Genomic DNA, 21,454 nt, shown 5'->3' on the forward strand with positions numbered 1-21,454 from the left:
AACTTTTATTCACTTTTCATTTTCACCAACGTCACTCCCTCATCACGGAACTTCCTGAGTCATTCCTCGACTTCAGGGTTTAAGTGTGTTAAACTCACACTATTTTAACACTTATAAACACACTCACATGCTCAACATGCTGTCTGATCCTCATGAGCTCTCTTGTATTTGTAAGGTTAATGCATTTTCTGTTTGTGTGTGTGATGTTGTATATGTTTCTTTTTGCAGTGTTTCAGACTCCTTCACAATTTTCCCACTTAAGCAGTCAGTTTTCTCTTTCCCAGGTTTGCTAACCCAAATTTAGATTTCCCACCTTAAATAACAGCATTCCTTGTCTTCAGCCAGGAGTTAGAGCTCTCATGTCCGAATTAGTGACGCCAGTGATGTTAACCTATAACTTTCTTCCGACCGCTGCATGTGGAAAATTGATCCAGGTCTTTGCACCTAAAAATAACAAAACTGAGACATTTTCATTATTATCATGAGTGCTTAAACGACCCACTTCTCTTTTTCCGGCCAGAAATACCAATTTATTTCATGTATTCACCTTGATAGTGTAGGCGTGTTCTTCATTGCGTTTATGTGGTCATGTTAATCGAGTGTAAGCTGTTTCTTCATTGCATATGTATTTTATCATCAGGTTTAACTCATGCCTCTTTGCACTGAGCTGTGGATTCAAACTATCTCGTTTCTGATTCTCTCCAAAAATAATTTCACATGTAACAATTTGTATATGTGTGTTTTCTATTCATTAATGTAATTGTTATTTAATTTCTCTCTTTATTTTTACCTTTTGTTTACCTCTTTGTTGTGATGTGGTGACCATTTCTAAACCTTCATGAGTTCAGCCTTCGATCCAGTTTTCCCATATGCATTCACTATATGACGTCCAGGTTCACCTCTCACTGTTCTCACAGTTTCCTGTGGGGCCTCGCAGATCCACACAGGCCCAAATCAGCTGTTTCTTCTCTCCACTGCTTCTCTCTTGATCTTTTCAGTCTTTTCTTTCAGGATTACTCCAAGCATGGCAAATATGAAACTCAGTGTCCAGTGCTTCCACACAATTATTTATCCCACTGTTCAACTGCCCAGCCTGTAAATCACCGTGCATGTTCCATCACGTGTTTTCTTACATGCTGCTTCTGGAGTCTTCAGTGTTATAGTTCAGCTGCACTGTCTTTTTGCCTGCTGTTAATTCTTCCAGTACACGGTGTTCTGTCTGTCTTCATCTTCATCAGGAGATCGACTGTCCTTTAAGCTTCTTCTCAGGATAAGGAGACAATGAGAGGTGAAGCTGTCAAATTTGAAGCCAAAGCCTGTTTTCCTCCCAATTCTGTTAATCTATCATTTTGCCGCTGTACTCAAGTTTCCAGGTTGAGAGAAGTCCACCTGTATTAACACACTAAAGAATTTAATTAATTTCATTTTATCACTTTTTCTTAAGACATTCCTTCCAAGTCTCCTCTATCTGATCTCACACTACACACATCAACCAGTTTCCTTTTATGGGCATGCAAAGTTCCTGTCACACACACAGCAGCGCAGACCCATATTTTTCTGTTTCTCTCTTTCCTGTTTCTACAGACAAATCAATCTCTTGTTTTTTATATTTACAGTCTACAAACCCTCTGTAATTCTGCTAAGTCTTGATCTAAAAACAATGCACCCTTATTTCACACACACACACTTTTAAATATACTAAGCTCTTTGGTTTTGCAAGCATTCACATCACAATCTTCAGCGTGCTCAGCAGAGCTCTTTCAGACATCAGGACAATTAACAATTTTCCACACATATCATTCTTTCAGCTCAGTTTTGTCGCATCATTCACGCAATACTTTCATCATCGTTTTACACACTTCCCTGAACTTCGTCGTCTCACACACACTTTTCTCTCAAAACAATGTGCACCTTTAATCCTTCATCCAAATGACAATTTTACACTTCACTTATACATTCACACATTTATATATAACAAAAGACTGCCAGTAACTGCCAAGAGAAATTATTTCCATTACCATATTCACATCTTCACTTCATCTTCCTCTAGTACTAGTCATCCTACCGTTTCGACTAATTTAAAAGCCTCTGAGGCCCAGGTTCGCCCCCCTTCCTGGTCAATCAACCCGCTTCGGGAACGCCCTCTCCGATAGCGGTCAAATTTCTAGGCCCTAATTAATTTATAACCGCTTCCCGCGGCTGGACAGGAAGCTCCACCTCCAGCGTCTAAGTATCCACTTGCACCTTACAGCTTTACTTAAAGCTTACCTGTCAGTCACGTTGTATGGTTACGGCCGGGACCCCGCCCTGTCGATCAAACGGTGCAAGAAAAGTGGTGCTTGACCACTGATTATTAACGACTGTCCCTCTCTGTCGCGGGTATCACCCGGATGACCCTGTCGCCTGTCGTTACAGCTAACAGTGTCTCTGGGACCACTTTTGACAGCATTTGACTGAAGTGCTGGTTGCTGCAGGGCCACCATGAAGGCTCTTTCTGGAGCTCTCAGTGCTGCAACACATATCCTGCAGTGCAGGCTGCAGGGTAACAGGACCAGTGGTTGTTAATGCTACATCCACTTTACAGTCAAAAACACCCACTAGTCTGGGCCTAACACCCAACCAGTGACCCGGTTTCCTCCACCAGCTCCATCCCTTTGTTTCTTAATCTTTGCTTTCTGTTGGAATTATTATTTCTTATTATAATTATAATTTCAAGGTTGATCGACCAAAGTTAATTCACTTTGACTGCATTCTATTTTTCTGTTGTTTTCTACTAACTATTATCACAAAGTCCAGAAGATCAATTTGATATTTTAGCACAAACAAGTTTCAGTAGTAAACGCTCAGAAGCAGCAAACTAGCAGTGCAAAATAGCCCATTTTAGTAGATGGCCAGTTAAGTTGAGTGACCTAGTAATCCATTTACTTTTACTAATATGTTTTTCTAAGCTGGGGAAACAACTTCCCCCTAATTCTAGTTGGGCCAGGTTAAACATGTCCTGGACATGGTCTCTGCACACAGATAAAACTTAAAATAAATAAAGAGTGAAAATGTCAGTTCCTTTCCAGAGATCAGTTAAACAGGCTGCACTGTTGTTGCTGACAGAGATTTTGTCCTATGAGACCACATACAGACATCTACTGTTTATATTAGACCTGAATGGGAAAATGTTCCTATATGTGTGATTGTTCAAATAACACTGGTTTCCAGCATTAAGTAATCAGACAGAGCCAGTTTCCTCATCTATCAGACACTGTTTGTGGCTGTAACGGCCATCTACATACCTCAGAGTGTCCAGTCTTAGCTGCTCAAGCATCTTCACTCCTGCCTCTTCTGGGTTATTGTAGCTCAGGTCCAGCTCTTTCAGATGGGAAGAACTGGAGCTAAAAGCTGAGACCAGAGACTTGCAACCTTCCTCTGTGATCAGGCAGCCTGACAGCCTGCAGACATGACAAATACTCTTAGAGAAAAGCAAAATAGCTAAATGCAAACAGGAAATTGCAGCCAAAAATGAAACAGGAGTTAAAAATAGCCATTAGTCAATCTAAACCTTAGATTGTAAACCTCTAAACCTCATCTACTGAACATTTCAAGAACGCTGACCTGAGTGTTTCCAGTTCACAATATGGATTTTTCAGTCCAGAAGACAAAACTTTCACTCCAGAGTCCTTCAGGTCATTGTTACTCAGGTCAAGCTGTCTCAAACTAGAGGGCTGGGAGCTGAGTAGTGAAGACAGAGTTTCACAGCTTCACTCTGAGAGATTACAGACACTCAATCTGAGAGACAATAAAGAGAAAAATAATAATGTTAAACTTTCTGGTCTGAACCTTTGAAAAATACATGATCTAGATAAAATATCATCTCTATAGAGGTTAAATCATGTGGAGGGTTAATTAATCATCAATAATTAATCAATGAGAAATCATTAAATAATTAATTAAATGTCATTAATGGATTAAGTTCAAAATACTTAATAAATTAAATACATACATCATTGATTTAATGCCAAGTAATTTCCAATAAATTAATTTCAAATTTATTGATTTTTAAATATATTTAATTAATCACTTATTGACACATTTAATTAATTATTTAAGAATCTATTTATTTAATTCATTTGGGCCCTTCTAGCCCTGCAGCTGTGCATGTGCTTACATATCCACTGGTATGTATCCTGCAGGTATTCTCACAGCAGTGCTGCTGAACATTAAATGACCAGCAGATGTCAGTTCTTCATAATAAGCAGTTAAAGGAGGCTTTGTGTGATCAGAAAAATTGGACACATTCACAGAGCTTTACCACACCATCACTAGACAACAATGGAATTATTTTAACTAAAAACAAATAATCAGAAAGTCTTCTGCCTGGTCTCGTACCTCTGTGTTTCTGTAACAGAAAGAATGAGCTGAAACTTTCCTCACGACACCACCGATCAGCTCGAAGGGCCCTCGAGTTTACCTGCATGCATCCTGTTCACCTGTCAGCTGTTTAACACCTGCTGCTTATTCAGGAAACACGCCCACATTACCTGGTGACAGTCACAGTTTAATGTTTGTCAATATAAAATAATTTAGTTCCAATATTGTGCACATAATTTGCAAATGCACCATATTTTTCGGACCATAAGGCTCACTGGATTATAAGGCGCATTAAGTGAAACAAAAATGTCGCATAAGTCAAACTTTACTCAGCTCATTCTTCTTGCTTCCTCCACTTCCGTACCTTTGATTCATTAATGTTTAATTCTCTCACAGCTGCTTTATTCCCATGTTGGGAAGGGCGATGGACACTAAGATAACTACAGAATACTTTATAAGTGAACCTGTTGCTTTAATAAGGATTTGGGCTATTTGCATTTAAATTAAATAGATTTATTGACAGACATCAATTAAATAAGTAAACTTGTACCTCAGTAATATAGTTCTGCCACTTATCTGCTCTAATGACTGGAAATCTGATATCCAGTCACCAGCACAGCTCACTCACTTACACTCACTTACTTCACTGTTTTTGCTCCTGAGCAAATCAGTTTGTTTTAGATTAAAGTTGTTTCATAACTGCATAATTTTACTGAAGTTTAATGTCTCAGCGGAGCACATGTGGAACTGAACCATTCGCTTGTCTTAATTATCTGATGTTTATATGTGTTACACTTTTTTAATCTTTAATTTTAAATTGAAACTAACATTTAAAAACATTTGGTACAATGTGGAAAGAGGAAGAGTATTTCCACCAGGAGCAGAAACGTCTGACTCAGCATGACGATGCTGTTGGTGGATACTGAAGAGCTCAGCCTGTCAAGACAGGATTAGGTTATCGTTTTTAAACATGTTTATTCAATTATATTCTGAGGCCAGTTATCTGGTATAAGTTTTGGAAGTCTATTAAAATTAAAATAAAATCAGATGTGTGGTCTTTGGTTGTTTTTGTTCAATAAGCAGATGTTGGTGTTTCAGCAATGCAGTAACTTAAGTTTAAAAGGCTTGTTAGAAACTATGAAACACATCATACAGACTTCTGGACAATAGAAGACAACTAATAATCATCATGAATAAGACTAAAGGCAGGAAGGTGTCCTTTATAACTAATAATATTAATAGTGGTTGGCACCTCTGTTAAGAGATTTTGGGGTTTTTACTATGTTATGCTTAAAGGTACGTTTCATTATCTAAATGTATTTGCTCTTTTCAGTATTCAGCTTAAACTCTGCAACTCTGTGCAGACTCCTAAATGGGGAAGTTACACAGGAAGCCTGCAGTTCTATTATCTCTCTTCCTGTATGTGCTTTTAATAAAAGACTGCTTCTTTTTGCTACGGTGCGAGTCTCTCTGAGTCTCCCCGTGTACACGTTAACCTGTCTGAGCGTTTTATTCCGACCTGGGTTGCAATACAGGAAAAACTCCTGACAACCTCCAAATTTATATCAGAGTCTGTCTGCAGCTGAGACAATACAAACTCAAACTGTGGGGAGAAGATTATATCACTTCAGTTTAAATTGACCTGGAAGCGCCACATTTTCACAAACTTCTTTATTTATAGCATTTTTTACATGCTGTATAGTTTATACAGTTAGGTCCATAAATATCTGGACAGAGAGAACTTAATTTCTAATTTTGGTTCTGTACATACACTAAAATCAATTCTAAATGAAACAACTCAGATGTGTTTGAAGTGCAGACTTTCAGCTTTAATTCAGGGGGTTGAACAAAGAGATTGCAGAAAAATGTGAGGACAAATGAGAGAGGTAGGAAGTCCTCTTCCTCTTTTTGGGTGGAACAGCCAGGCCCCTCCAGTTCTCAACTGCATCTTCATCAGCCGGAGGAATTTTTGTGGCAGCATCAGATCCCACAAACGGGTGAGCATCCATTTTTATTTTGTCTTCTGCACTGTGAGTCATCATGGATCCAGAATTGGCATCTGTGACTTTCAGTGATCCCACTGTTGCCTCATCTTTGATCTTTTCTTTTGCAGAACAAATCCGCATATTTCCCTCGATGAAGGAAAGATGACGAGCAATGAAGCGATCGACTCGAACAGGCAAGTTTTCATGTTTGAAAAGGCCGTGTTTTATGTTTTTGAACTCAGCTTCAACAGTGGCTGAACTTGCTGTGATGCTGGTGCTTTGGAAGAGAGGGACCATTATTCCTGTCCAGAGTGGCAAGTAACTTGTGAGTCTTATTATATGAGGAATAATCTCAGGGAGAAAGTGAATATTAGTCCCACTGGCATATCAGTTTGATGCTTTCAGTTGATGCTTCATAAAAGCTTTAAACTGCTGGTGGTGCAAATGAATACTCAGGGGATCTAAACATTATATTCTTATGTTCTGGGGAAAAGCTGTAGCATATTTTAATGCATCAAACAATCATGTCAAACAAACAGAAACAATCATGTTTCTCTGACAGCATTTGCACCACTGGGACACTGGGCCAATTGTTTTCTGTCAGAGTACCTTGATAAAGGAAGATATGACCAGATTTGCCAGATTTGGACTCAGCAGTTTTTTCCCAACTGAACCGGTTGCATCAAAACACACAGTTGGGGGAGATTTCTTTGACAATGTCTTGTAAACATGCATCTGAGTTTGACTCCAGCAGTGACAGAAAAACCTGTCCAGGCCAATATCTCGATGCTACCACTGTGAGGAACACTATATTTTAACAATTGCAGGGATGCAATGGAGTCCTTATCTCCTAATTCCAAGTCTTTTCTCTCTTGTTTGGCTTTTCGCAGAGTGGCCAAATTTGGAAGGTGGCTTGGCTCAGGATCTCCAACATCCATCAGATCTGCTGCCTTCGCTGAGCTCCATACAGCCGGTTCCATTCTGCCCTCACACAGCTCTTTAGCCATCTGTTCACGCAGGTTTCCAGACATGAACCGCTTGGAGTGGCCAGTGTGCAGGGAGAGATCTGTATTTCTCATGAAACCCTGGAGCACCATTGGACTATTGATTGCTGGCTGTCTGTCACATGACACTCCTTACAGTCGCCTCTGATGTCCAGATAATTATTGGTGACAGTTGGATGGACCTTTGCTCTTCAGAACACAAGTGCACATGTATTTTTGATCTTCTTCCAGATAAGATTGTTGATGATATGAGTCCAAGTGCCAGGCTTCAAAATTGTGTATTCCCTTTTTTAAGAAGGAGAAAACTTGTCATTGTATTCAACCTTTTCAGGAATAAATTTAACCCAGTCCTCAAAGGTTTTCTTGTCCAGGAGAAATGCAACCTGACTCTAACTCTCCTTCACTATTACTTTCCTGATCACTGATTTCCAAAGCTGACCAGATGTTGTGTCTTTTTAGCTTCACAAAAGTGTACAGGGCCTTTGCTGAGATCTTGTCTTCTAGCTGCTGACTCAGCTCTTTCCAGACTGGTGCAGCTGGAGTGGCTATTTTGCCATTTTGGACTATGGCCTCTTTTGAATTGCAAAGAATTGCAAAAATGGAAACCTTGTCTACAGATGGCTTTCGAGGCATCTAAATAAAAAACCACACTATGATTATAATGGAGCAAAACATGATTTCTGCCCTATATATTCAGCCAGGAGCAACCCCTCCACCAAGTTCTCCACCAATCTACACTTTCATATTTTGTGGAATTATTGTTTTTAAGATGGAGCTATTGAATTTGTGAGTTTATTAAATTGAGTGTGAGTGTTTAACCCACCAACATGTACTGTACAGCACTTTAGTCCAGTGTACTAAATGTTTTAAAGTGCTTTAGAAACTTTTTCTTGGATTTGCAAATTTGCAATTGTTGTATTTTTGAAAATGTTTAACATTGAAACAAAATCCCTTTGATCCAGACAGTTCGCTATAGCATGTATGAACTCAGTAACTAAAAGCTCAGTATTTTAAATGTAAGCTGACCTTGTTCAGAAACCAGATGTAACAGCTGTTCTAAGAATCCTTCAGACACTTTATGACAAATAATACTTTTTTCTGCCAGAAAATGTGTATTTGATGCAAAAGACTGCTAGCTTGTTCGTTTCTCAAAAGTGTTAAAGGGAGTGTAAAATGTTCAAATGTAGTTTTCAATAAAGTTTTTAATCCACTCCAAAAAAATAAATACTCAAGCATTTGCATCGTAGTTTTATGAACGAAAAGTGATTGAAGTAAAGAAATTGAAGTTAAAAAAATACACTCGTTACAAATTTAGCTGATTAAATACAATAAGAGTTTTTTTAACAGAACTTTATTGAACAAGTGTATATAAACAAGTTTATAAAATAAAGTTTTATATCTCAAAAACCGTAGCAGCACAAACGCTACTTTTACCTGCACAAATCTGCACAAACGTAGCACTAACCGCTCCGCCTGTTTCCTTTACGTTCCAAGTGGGTGGGGGTCAGCGTCACTCTGCTGCGAGCTGTCGGCTTTCAGCTCGTGTCCGCGCCGTCGGGTGAGAAAGTCACATCTCAGTGATTCTGATGCGTCGGCGGCTCCGCGCTTTGTGTTCACGTCTTTGTGCAGAATCCGTGTTCCTGCTCTCATTTTAGCTGTTTGGTGGTTGTTGAAACTTTGGGAGGTTTAACCTGAGATTCTGGCGTTTCGGGCAAAATAAATTTATATTAAAAAATCGATTCAGGATTTAAATGAATCGATATCACGTTATCCAAGTGAGAATTGATTTTAATCGATAAATTGATAATCAAAACCCACCCCTAATGCATATACACGGGTCACACTGCTTATTGAAACCCCCCAAACATCAGATCTGAATCAGACAGGTTTTTGTTTTTTGTTTTCAAAGTTTAGACTTTGCTTCTATTGGACTTTTTATCAGTAACACGTGCTCACTTTTTGCAGGAACAGTTGAAACTAACATAAATAACTCGAGAGGTGATAGTCAGCAGGGGGTTTACAAGTTGTGTGCCGCGTTGTCGGCAGTATAAGCTCGACCACTTGCAAGGTGAGCTGGCAGACATCACTGAATTCATCAGAGATGATCAGGTTCATTTTGACAAAGTGAGCAGATATTTAAAGATGGTGCCACTACATTCTTGTCTAGAATATATTAAAGTGTATTTGTTGACACACAAAAAAATAGTTTAAGTATAGTTTGGGTCCAAACATGTCCAAACCCTGGTGTGTGGGCCTACTTAGTTTTGAGAAATTGTCATGGGACCGGGGTCTGGGTGACCCAGGGCCTGTAAGAAGTTATGGACATGTGTGTTTTTGGTGCTGCTGTCTCCTGTTTCCATGTTTGTGTATCTAGGTGTGTGTGTGTGTGTGTGTGTGTGTGTGTGTGTGTGTGTGTGTGTGTGTGTTTGTCAGCCAGGAGCCTGGCCACACCTGTGGAGGAGAATTACTCACACCTGCAGCTGATCAAGCCTCGTCAGAGGAGCTACTTAGGAGTGTGGTGGAGCTCTCTCTGATGCAGGATCATTGCGTGACTTCACGTTAGTCTCTTGGCGAGTTAGTTAAGGTTAGTCTGCCGCATTGTGGTGTTGCTGACGGCTGCCTCTTTGTTCTTCCCCAGGAGGAGTGTGGAGACGAGAGGGCAGCGAGCACGGGGTGCTCAGACACTGAGGAGCGGAGACAAAGAACACTAACACTGGCAAGAGGACATGTCAGAGTCGGGAACGCACTGGGGATTTATTGTTGTTTGGATTATTTTGCATCACTGTAAATAAATGCACTGAGCTCATCACAGAGTCCAGCATTTGGGTCCTCCTTCCCCTCATCATAGTCTGCCACGCAGACCGTGACAGAAAAGCCCACTAAAAGAACGCCCACCAGACCAAAGCAATGGTTTTGACTTGATCAGCATTAACCCCGCCCCCTGACTGTGATGGGTGAAGCTGACAAATAAAATGTATTCATGAACAGCGATGCAGGGCCAGGAGTAGCAACGTGAATGAAATAAATACATCATTAAATAATTCATTAAATGTGTCAGTAAAATAATTAAAATAGAAAACAAACTAATAATTGATTAAATATGGAATTAACTAATTAGAATTGTATATAAACAAATAATGAAACATTTTAAATGAAATAAATAGATAATTCATTATCAATATATTTTTTAATTGATTATGAACATTTTTAAATTAATTACTGAAATAATTAATTCATTAGTGATGTCTTTATTTAATACAACCATAAAATACCATAAAATAGCTAATTTATTCAAAATAAATTTAAGACATCAATATTAAAGGTTAAATTATGATAATGAACACATGCAACTATAACTGATGACATAAAAATGAGGATTTCTTAAGCTAAAGCCAAAGTGCTGACTCATTTGGCATGTTACTCTCAAATGTTTTCCCTAATAACAATAACATAATTACACTTTAGCCACAAGAGGGCAGCAGCATTAATACAAGTCACATGTATATAAAGGTACAGTGATTATATTACAGTGATTTTGACAAAAACAAAACAGAAGTTGATGGCAGTGTGTTTTTCCATGACAGAATAATTACGCACACCCCACTTTGCAGTTATTTATTTGTAAAAAATGTTTGGAATCATGTATGATTTTCGTTCCACTTCTCACGTGTTCACCACTTTGTGTTGGTCTTTCACCTGGAATTCCAATAAAATTGATTCATGTTTGTGGCTGTAATGTGACAAAATGTGGGAAAGTTCAAGGGGCCGAATACTTTTGCAGCCACTGTAAAGTTCACTATCAGTAACATCACAGCACCACCCAGCTGTATAGAAACTCCGTCATGCTAGCTAGTACGCAGTACGAGTTATTGTAACTGACTGTAAAAAGTCAGCACAAGGAAAATAAACTCCACCTAAACTTGGTTTATATCTGACCCGGATAGACTGCAGGTCATAACTTCTTACCTGAAGTTCAGTTCACCTGACACTCGGACCGGCGGCCGCCTCGGGTCTCTGCTCCTCCAGGGTTGCCGACCCCTGCTCTAAAGCATCTGATTTGGATTCCTGAGATCAAATATATTTTCCTTTGGCTTTGTTTTCTTCCCATTTGTGGCTTTAATGTAGTGTTACATCCTGTTTGTTTGCTTCCATCTGTACACATGTCCAGATTCACTGTTATGTTTCTATTCTTACATTGCTGTGTGATCACTGTTCCCTCTGCTGACTGATGTGACCTTTTGTATCTCACACTGATACTTGTCATATTTGTATCTGCGCCTAAAAGATAAAAAGTTTTCCATGCTAAAACACAGCTCCACCTCCTGCAGTTCTCCCTCTGAACCACTAGATGTCTCTGTTATCTAAATGAAGACGTGCAGCACAGCAACCACAGCAGCGCTCAGATCACACGTGTCCTGTTCTTATGTATAAAAGCATGAAACAGGTGAGACAGGTGGGATCAATATTAATGTTGTGGAAATATATGAAAAGCAACAGAAGAGTGAAAACATTTGGTGTTTCTAGAAAGATCTTTCAGCTCATAGCTGCTCACAGACTGTATTTACAAGTGACAAACTGCAACTCTACAGTACATCTACAGTATATATCAAATCTATTCTGTATTCAAATCTATTGAGTGATGTTTGAAAGTCTTTCCAGGTGAGTTTGATCCAGGAGGGTCTGAAGCCAGAGTCAGACAGAGACTGTGCAGAGACTGTAGAAGGACAGAGCAGCAGCAGAGCAGTCCAGATACACTGATGATCCTCTGTCAGATCCAGAGGGACACACAGGGATGATGCTGGACTCTACATTGTGTCTGACAGTGGAGCTGTTCTCAGAGCAGTTCACTCTGCAGCACTGACAGTCATCTGCACTTCATTCCTCTGTCAGTCACTGCTGGATGAAGCTCTCCTCTCCACCTCCCAGTAACATGGCCCAGTCAGAGCGTCTCTACACACAAGCTGCTGCTGCTTCAACCTCTCTGGATCATCAGGACACAGCTCCTCCTCTCTCAGCACACACACCGTCCTGTTCACCATCATCACCACCTGCAGAGAGAAGAAGGAAGAGCAGAGGAGATAAACGAGTGTTTCCAGAGACTCTTCATCAGCTGTCAGTCAGTGATGCAGCACATCCAGTATAAAGAGCAGCAGGGACTTCAGTGCTGGGACTGTACTAGGACTCATTGTTGCTTCACTTTTTCTAATCTTTGGATTTTTATTGAAGTTGATGAAAATGTTTTTCCCTCCTAGTTTGAGTTTGGACTTTCATTCATTAGAAGAACCTTGGTGTGTCCACTCTGAGCTCTGTAGGAACCCCAACAACAAGCCCAACAATCCAGATGGGCGCTTCCAGCTGTTAACTGGAGGAATTCCATCCAAACATCTGCTCTCACTAAATTCTTCCTCACCTACAGACTGTGTTCTTCACTGCTTTAAACTTGGAAATGAATGCAGTCATTGGTCTGCGTGCTGCTTTGTTCAGAGAGCTGATTGGCTGTTGACAGTGTTTGATCAGAGCGTGTCAGCAGTTACTATGGTGACCATAAAGGTGAGAAACAGGAAGTGTTTGTGTCCAATCCTGAAGCCTGTCACCATTCTCCTCTCACAGCTTCACTGAGAAGCTGCAGCTTTACAGGAAACACTGGATCTTTGTTTCATACTGACTGTGTTTAGTACAATACTGCTGACAGCACCACCCACTCACTCCATCACTCTACTTACAGCAGATACTCCAGTCTGTAGTCTGGACTCTGCTGAAGATCAGACAGCGGCTTCACATCTAGATCCTTTAGGTTGTTTCCCCAATGGACCAGCTCTCTCAGATGGGAGGGGTTGGACTTCAGTGCTGCTGCCAGATAATCACAGCTGATCTTCGACAAATCACAGCTCCTCAATCTGTATAAAGAATGAAAGATGTAAGTTTATTAGACAAAGTGTGAGCTTGAAATCATTCAGTGTTTCATCATCTGTTCAGAGCTGAAGAAGGTTCAGAATGTAGAAGTTTAGAAAATGGAAACTCCAAACAGCTGAAGCCAACAGGAAGCAGCTTCAAACAAACACAACAAGAGAAAAAACTCTGAATGTTTCACATTAAAGTCGTACATTTCTCATAAAAACAGGACAAAGACTTGAAAAAGTCGTGTTTTTCCTTCCAGGAACCACAAGGCTTCACTTTTAAAGGTGAAGTGTGAAAGAAACGGACATATTTGAAGTCCAACACCTTTTTCCAGTCACATGATTAAAGCAGACAAACTACAAGCTCATTTTCATTCCAACAAGTCATCTTCTGACCTGGACTAACAACACTGGTCTCTATGTGCAGCTGGCTGTGAGACCAGTGCTCAGGGAGCGCGTCTACAAAGTGCAACACTGAAAGAACATCACACACTCATTTGCTTCCAGCACTTTCACACAAACATCTACTGTCATTATTGTCACCAAACTCTGTGGATCCTTTATTGCAAATTCAAATGGGATCAAATGGTCAGACAAAAGAGGGTTATGAGGAAATACGATGAAATGTTGTGTATTAGCAGCAAGTTATTGAATCATTTTCCTCAGAAACCAAACAAAATGATTGACAAACATGTTTTTACAAACTCAGTGTTGGACTTGGATCAGCAGGATAAGCTGATGTTTAAAGGCATTTGAGTCTCGCTGTATGAGAGTCCAGTTATTCCTCAATATTTATGGATGATGTTCTTTCAGTGTTGCACTTTGTAGACGCTCCTGAGCCTCACAGCCAGCTGCACATGGACCAGCTGACATTACCCAGCATTAGAGGCGGCTGTAAAAAATGGATTTTCCTATTTAAATGGTTTTAATTTGAATAAAGCGATGTTGATTCATTCAATCCTGAAAGGATTTTAATATAAATGTATTTTGCCAGAATCTCAGGTTAAAGCTCCCAAAAGTATTTCAACAACAAGCAAACAGATAAAACAGTAAATGAGAGCAGCTAAACACACAAAGATGGAAACACAGAGCGTGGATCGCTCACTTTCGACGGCACGCACACACGGACACGCCGTCGGGGCTGAAAGTGGACAGCTCACAGATCCTGAAGATGCAGGTTTCATCTGTCTCCAACCAAAACTGAGTGAACCAGCAGCAAAAGAAGATCCAAACTACGCTTTACGTTTGATGAACATCGTCATGAATTCTCTCTGACTTTGACCTTTACTTCCTGCACAGCTCTCTCTCTCTCTCAGTGTACTTCAAGAACAGTTTACCTTCAAAAATCTGTTTTCTGCATTATTCACTGCTTATTACGCACCAGTCTGCTGTTGTGTTCACTGCTGTCGGCCTCCGAAAACAAAGCCTCATTTCTGCTGTTCAATACTGAAGAAATTGAAACCTTTTAAAATGATGACAGATTACAAACTCTCAGCTGTGTCTGTAATCAAACCTCTGTAACTTTGCTTCACTTCAGCAGCATCAGCTCATGTTCACATGTTGATTCATGGTTTGCTTCAGTTTTTGATCGACTGCAGAAGATTTTGAAGGTTATCTGCTATAAAAAGCCAGAAGAGGAAAATCTGCTTCATGTGTTTCTGTTTGATCCTCAGTGACTTTGACACAAAGGCCTCTGCTGTGATGATCACACCTCTGATCAAGTCTCACAGTGTCAGCTTTGTTTTTATACATATGGATATGTGCTGAGAAATGATCAGAATTAGAATATTTCCCACTGTCTGCTGTGTGCCGTGACCTTTGACCTGCTAAAGACAGTCAGCTGTGGATTATTCATTGTTGTGTCTGATACTTAGAACTGTGAGGAAGAACACTACACAGTTAATCAGGGTCCCCTCTCTCTGAATCAGGAAAGGTGGGCAGGCCGCGTGTGGGCCGCGGGCCATACGTTGAGTCTCACTGTTTGAAATGTGAACATTGTTCTGCTGCAGTCAATGGACTAAACCAGAGAAGAAGAAAACAGACTTTACCATGAAGATCCTCAGTGTGGATCAGTATAATATCAGCCTGATGTCTGCAGTTTAGTGTCAGCACAACTTTCACATCATATTCATCTCAGCACAACTAAAACATGCTGACTGACCTCAGAGTTTCAAGTCCACATCCTGGACTCTCCAGGAAACCACACAGATGCTTCACTCCTGAATCCTGCAGCTTGTTCTCACTCAGGTCCAGCTCTCTCAGATGGGAGGGGTTGGACTTCAGGGCTGCTGCCAGATAATCACAGCTGAACTTTGACAAACCACAGTCGTTCAATCTGTATAAAGAATGAAAGATGTAAGTTTATTAGACAAAGTGTGAGCTTGAACTCATTCAGTGTTTCATCATCTGTTCAGAGCTGAAGAAGGTTCAGAATGTAGTAGTGATGGGTCGGTCGCGAACAAAATGGCTCTTAGAGGCGGATCTTTGACGTGAACGACGCGAGCCCGCTCCTTATCGTGAGGCGTGGATTTTTTTTTTCTTTCTCTCACCCTCTCTCTCGCACTTTTTTTCCGCTTCACTCTGCACACCAGTCTTGTGCTTTGCTGGGCAGAGGGGGTAGGGGCAGTAGTTACAGTCGCAGTAGCACAGGAACAGAGCAGGAGGAAGAGAGAGAGAAAGAGAGCCAGGGACAACAACGTCACATTAGAAAAGTATAGTCAGTTGCGGATGATAAAGGATTCAGAAACTTTATTCATGCAGGCCCATATGACAGAGAATATGCATCTTCTTTTTCATATTTTAATTTATATTTAATTGTGTTGTGGTTTGCAGTGTTTTGTGTTGTGTCATTTTAAATTTGTTTTAAAGGAAAAAGCTGAAAATTTAAATAGTTAAATGTTGAACTGTGGCTAGTTGGTATGTGGAGTGAATAAATAAAAGTATATTTATGGTGGCCCCTAGAGACAAAGCAGCACGTACATACTCCAAAACACATAAAAACTCAGGCTACGTCCACACGTACCCGGGTATTGTTGAAAATGGAGCTTTTTCTATGTGTTTGTACCTTTAGTCCACACGTAAACGGCGTTTTCGGTCACTGAAAACGGAGATTTCTAAAAACGCCTGCCAGGGTGGAGATTTTCGAAAACTCCATTTTTGCATTTACGCGTGGACGAGGAAAACGGAGAAAACGCAGCGTCAAAGATGTGCGCCTTTTTTGACGTCACAGTGTGCGCCACGTTTTGTTTCGGTGAAATGAATTTCTACAATACTGTTACTGTTAATTGTACTCTCTGCAGTGTTTAAATGCTTACATATACACACACAGTTACTGTCCCTCCACACATACGACTCAGTTCTGCTTCTATGCCCCATCTTTGTTTACTATTTCCCACCGAGGCTTCTAGACTTCTGATTGGCCAACATTTCTACACGTTTAGGAATATATCGGCACCTGTTGCTTTGGCATGCTCCTAGCAGCGTTTTCCTTCATTTCTGCATTTACATGTGGACGGGATTATTTTTTAAAACGAAAACAGAAAATCTCTGTTTTCAAAAATACACGTGTACGTGGGGACGTAGCCTCAGAAGCACGTAAAAACTCCAAAACATGTACAAAAGACAACAAAAGTGCTCCAGAATGCTATAAATACACAAACAATACACACATGCTTTCAATTGTGCAATTTAAGTGATCTAGGTAGTGATCATTTTGTCTCTAGGGGCCACTGTATATATTTATATATAAACATATATAAATAAAACCACTTTTTTACATTAGTGATTCCTTTTGTGCATAATTTTATATTATTGTAATAATAAATTAATTACAGCAACAAAACAACCCAAAGAGCTGGTTCGGAGCCGAAAGAGCCGGTTCTCTAAAAAGAGCCGGAAATCCCATCACTAGAATGTAGAAGTTTAGAAAATGGAAACTCCAAACAGCTGAAGCCAACAGGAAGCAGCTTCAAACAAACACAACAAGAGAAAAAACTCTGAATGTTTCACATTAAAGTCGTACATTTCTCATAAAAACAGGACAAAGACTTGAAAAAGTCGTGTTTTTCCTTCCAGGAACCACAAGGCTTCACTTTTAAAGGTGAAGTGCGAAAGAAATGGACATATTTGAAGTCCAACACCTTTTTCCAGTCACATGATTAAAGCAGACAAACTACAAGCTCATTTTCATTCCAACAAGTCATCTTCTGACCTGGACTAACAACACTGGTCTCTATGTGCAGCTGGCTGCTAATCTGGAGGCTGTAGCAGCAGCTCACAGTCACAGTGGATTTCCAGTCATGAAAAAGCTCTGGCTGCTTGATTTCTCATCTCATATCAGAGACTTTAGTGAAGCTGTACTGTGATGCTTCCATATTCCAGTGAGGCCTCCATAATGATTTCAGCTGTTCTGTACACACACTGTGTGCCCTGTATGGCTCAAAGTCTCTGCAGCCTGTTTTTATCTGCTATCATCAGATCTTCATCATCCTCATTCACATCCCTCACACACTCTACAGCCTCATCAGCACTGACTTCATCTTCACTGATTGATGGAGCACAACATGAACCTGTGGAGGCTGAAACACTGTCCTGTCAAACATCTCCCCGTCACCACTCCACTTCTGTCAGCCTTTAAATGAACCCTGCTCAAGTCTGTCACTTCTGTTTGGAGCCAAAAGGAAAAACTGTTGTTCAGTCGTTTGGAAAGACAACATTTCTGAAAGCACTCAAACTTCTTCACATTTGTCTTCAGAAATATGTCTGTGAAGGTTCTCAGTCATCCAGGTCATCGTAGTCAAAGGAGTTTGCAAAGAAAAGCATCTGGACTTCTTCAAGTTGCTTGAAGACGTTTCACCTCTCATCCGAGAAGCTTCTTCAGTTCACCGCCTGTATCCAGGGGATGCCATACCCTGCATTTATGGACTTCCTAAAATCCACAAGGAAGGGGTCCCACTCAGACCCATAGTCAGTAGCATAAACTCAGCCACTTATAACATTGCGAAACACCTTGCTACCATCCTTGCACCTCTCGTGGGAACACACCCACACCACATCAAGAACTCCACCGACTTCACCGACAAGATCCAGAAACTTACCCTGGATCCAGATGAAACCATGGTGTCCTTTGATGTAGTCTCTCTCTTCACTTGCATACCCACCACGGAAGCAGTGGAGACTGTCAGAAAACCACTACAAGAAGACAGCTCCTTGGAATACAGGACCAACTTCACACCCGATCAGATTTGCACACTGTTAGACCTCTGCCTCACCACAACATACTTCAAATACAACGAAGGCTTCTACAGACAAAAACATGGCTGTGCCATGGGCTCCCCCGTGTCACCTATCGTAGCCAACCTTTACATGGAAGAATTGGAAAGGAAGGCTCTTGGCTCTTTCAAAGGAAGAGTACCCAGCCACCGGTACAGATACGTAGATGACACCTGGGTCAAAATCAAGACACAAGAAGTGGAATCCTTCACTGCGCACATTAACACTGTGGATAAAAACATCAAGTTCACCAGGGAAGACCCAAAGGATAACTGTTTGCCTTTCCTGGACTGCGCCGTGCACATTGAAGAGAATGGCAACCTCAACATTGAAGTTTACCGGAAGCCCACACACACGGACCAGTACCTCCTCTTTGACTCCCATCACCCTCTGGAACACAAACTTGGAGTAATTAGGACCCTACACCACCGGGCAGAACATGTTCCCTCTAAGCCTGAAGGGAAAAAGAAGGAACACACACATGTAAAGGAAGCACTCAAAACATGTGGTTATCCTAACTGGGCGTTCATAAAGTCAGCAAAGAGGCACAGAAAAGAAGATCAGACACCAGCGAGGGAGGATAAGAAAGACAGACGCAACAACGTTGTCATCCCCTATGTAGCCAGTGTATCAGAGAAACTCAGGAGAATTTTCTCCAAGCATGACATCCCAGTGTACTTCAGACCCAGCAACACACTCAGACAGAAACTGGTTCACCCGAAAGACAAAACTCCAAAACACAGACTGAACAACGTGGTGTATGCTGTACAGTGCAGCGAGGAATGCCCAGACCTCTACATTGAGATGATGAGATAGCCTTTATTTGTCAGTTGCAGGTCTTTTGCCCACAACCGAGATGACAGACCTTGCCGACCGTACATACAATACACAAACATCACATTGGGGAGACAGGTCAGGCTAGGTAGCGAGGAAAAAAACATCGAAATGTGTAACACAAAAGGATAATACAGGAATGGACAGATATCAACACACCATAGCACAATAAACACAGACAAGCAACATGGGAAAGAGTTCCAGTGTGTACATCTGATCTGGGACCGCTGCAATCTGTCGACTGCGCCTCCAACTGACCCGATGTCCACATCAGAGGGGAGGTAAGCGTTGGAGGTGGTGTTGGATCCGGGGTAGGGAGGGTGATGCGTCGGTGAGTGCTTATCAGTATCAGTATATGTATGGGATATGTATGTATATGTGTGCGTGTCCAGAGTTCAGCTGAGACAGTGTCCTTCGCCCTGCCAGGCTAAGTAAACAGTCTTCCAGCCAACCCAGGTGGCCTTGCATGGAATGGGAAGGAACAGTCTAAACACAGTCGTTATCAGGGTGTTTTGTTCAGCTCCGGCCTTGCAGCTGGCGCCAAAGGGGTATCTGCATAAGTGATGTTATTTTTTTACTTTAGTGCGAACAGCTCATATGAATTCCAAAGCAGTTCAACAGACCAACACTGGTCTCTCAAACTCCCGTTGGAGAGCTGCGAGCTTCGCCATACTTGCGTTCTGTGATGTTGTCACTTCTTGTGCTCTAGGAGCCAATCTTTTAGAACTCACGGCAGTGTGCCTCCCCGAGATGTCATCCAATTTTGCGCCCAGAGATGTTATTCCGGGCTAGCCCTTCCGAGATGTATCCAGTCTGCAGTCAGAGATCTTATTCTGAGTATTCACAGCAGCCGTAGCCTCTCCAAGATCTTATCCTGACTCAATGAGCCCATTTTGAGAAACTCACACCTCTCCCATCGTTCCAATCCCAGCGGGCAGCCTTGTGGGGGTTTGAACAGCCGGTTCCGCTTTCTTAATTCTTTGATAAGTCAGGGCCAAGCCAGCTCCGATCAGCCAGAACCCTGTTACCATGGTTCCGAATAGGTAGATATCTTCACCACTCAGGCTCACCCGAGCCCAGACTTCTTGTTGAGAAAGGGGTGTCAATTGCATTCAGAGACCAGTTGATCCAATCCATAATTCCTCTTTTAGGTTTTAGAGAACAGACTGTGAGAGAATGTTCCAGGGAAAATACAAAAAAAACCACGAGACTAGACAAGGACATAAGCAGGGAAGATAAGGGAGAGGAGAAAAAAGTGCGTCCGCCTCCTCCGAGAGCCAAAGAAAGACAGAACAGCCACTTCACAAGCGCATGGCACAACATAGAAGAGCTACCTCCAAAGGACAAGACTCAGCAGTCCATCTGCATCTTAAGGATAAAGGTCACTCTTTCGAGGATGCCAATGTTCACATTTTGGACAGAGAGGACAGATGGTTTGAAAGAGGAGTGAAAGAAGCATCTATGTCCACTGTGAGCGACCATCTTTGAACAGAGGCGGTGGTTTGCGACACCAACTGTCTGCCATCTCAGTTTTGAGTTCCCTCCCCAGACGCCTTAATGCCCACTCACATCCTGGGCCATCTGACCTCAGGAATTCACATGACAAGGTGGGGCCAGGTTTCACAATGAGCTCACCCGAAACCCTGGCTGATTAGGTCCCACACCTGCTTTCACACCTTGACTCATGTGATTAGAGGATCACCAGGGGGTCCTTTGTCCCTCTTTGGGGGGAAACTCCCACTGGGTTTAAATCTGGGACTCTCGGCCATTTGACCTTAGAACTGAAGAAGCTTCTCGGATGAGAGGTGAAACGTCTTCAAGCAACTTAAAGAAGTCCAGACGCTTTTCTTTGCAAACTCCTTTGATTTGTCTTCAGACACATCCTGAACATTTAGGAACTAAAGAAAGTTTCAAACATCAATCAAAGACCTGAAATATAGAAAAACAACAACAGCCGCAGTCAGTGAACTCACCTCAGAGTCTCCAGTCGACAGTTTGGACTCTCCAGTCCAGCACACAGAAGCTTCACTGCGGAATCCTGGAGGTTGTAGTTTCTACTCATGTGCAGCTCTGTTAGATGGGAGGGGTTGGACTTCAGAGCTGA

The 21,454-nt window shown here is 41.4% G+C and overlaps 1 long non-coding RNA gene across 1 annotated transcript; it reads right to left on the bottom strand.

Annotated features, from left to right (window-relative positions):
• Positions 1–12,327: 12,327 nt before the first annotated feature.
• On the bottom strand, positions 12,328–15,439 carry LOC120438757. The gene is made up of 3 exons (XR_005612115.1): positions 15,407–15,439; positions 13,072–13,245; positions 12,328–12,396 (listed from the first exon to the last, which is right to left on the bottom strand). It is a non-coding gene; the product is annotated as an uncharacterized LOC120438757 (long non-coding RNA).
• Between the last annotated feature and the right edge of the window lie 6,015 nt (positions 15,440–21,454).

This window comes from Oreochromis aureus, linkage group 3, assembly GCF_013358895.1.
Source record: "Oreochromis aureus strain Israel breed Guangdong linkage group 3, ZZ_aureus, whole genome shotgun sequence".
NCBI lineage: Eukaryota > Metazoa > Chordata > Actinopteri > Cichliformes > Cichlidae > Oreochromis > Oreochromis aureus.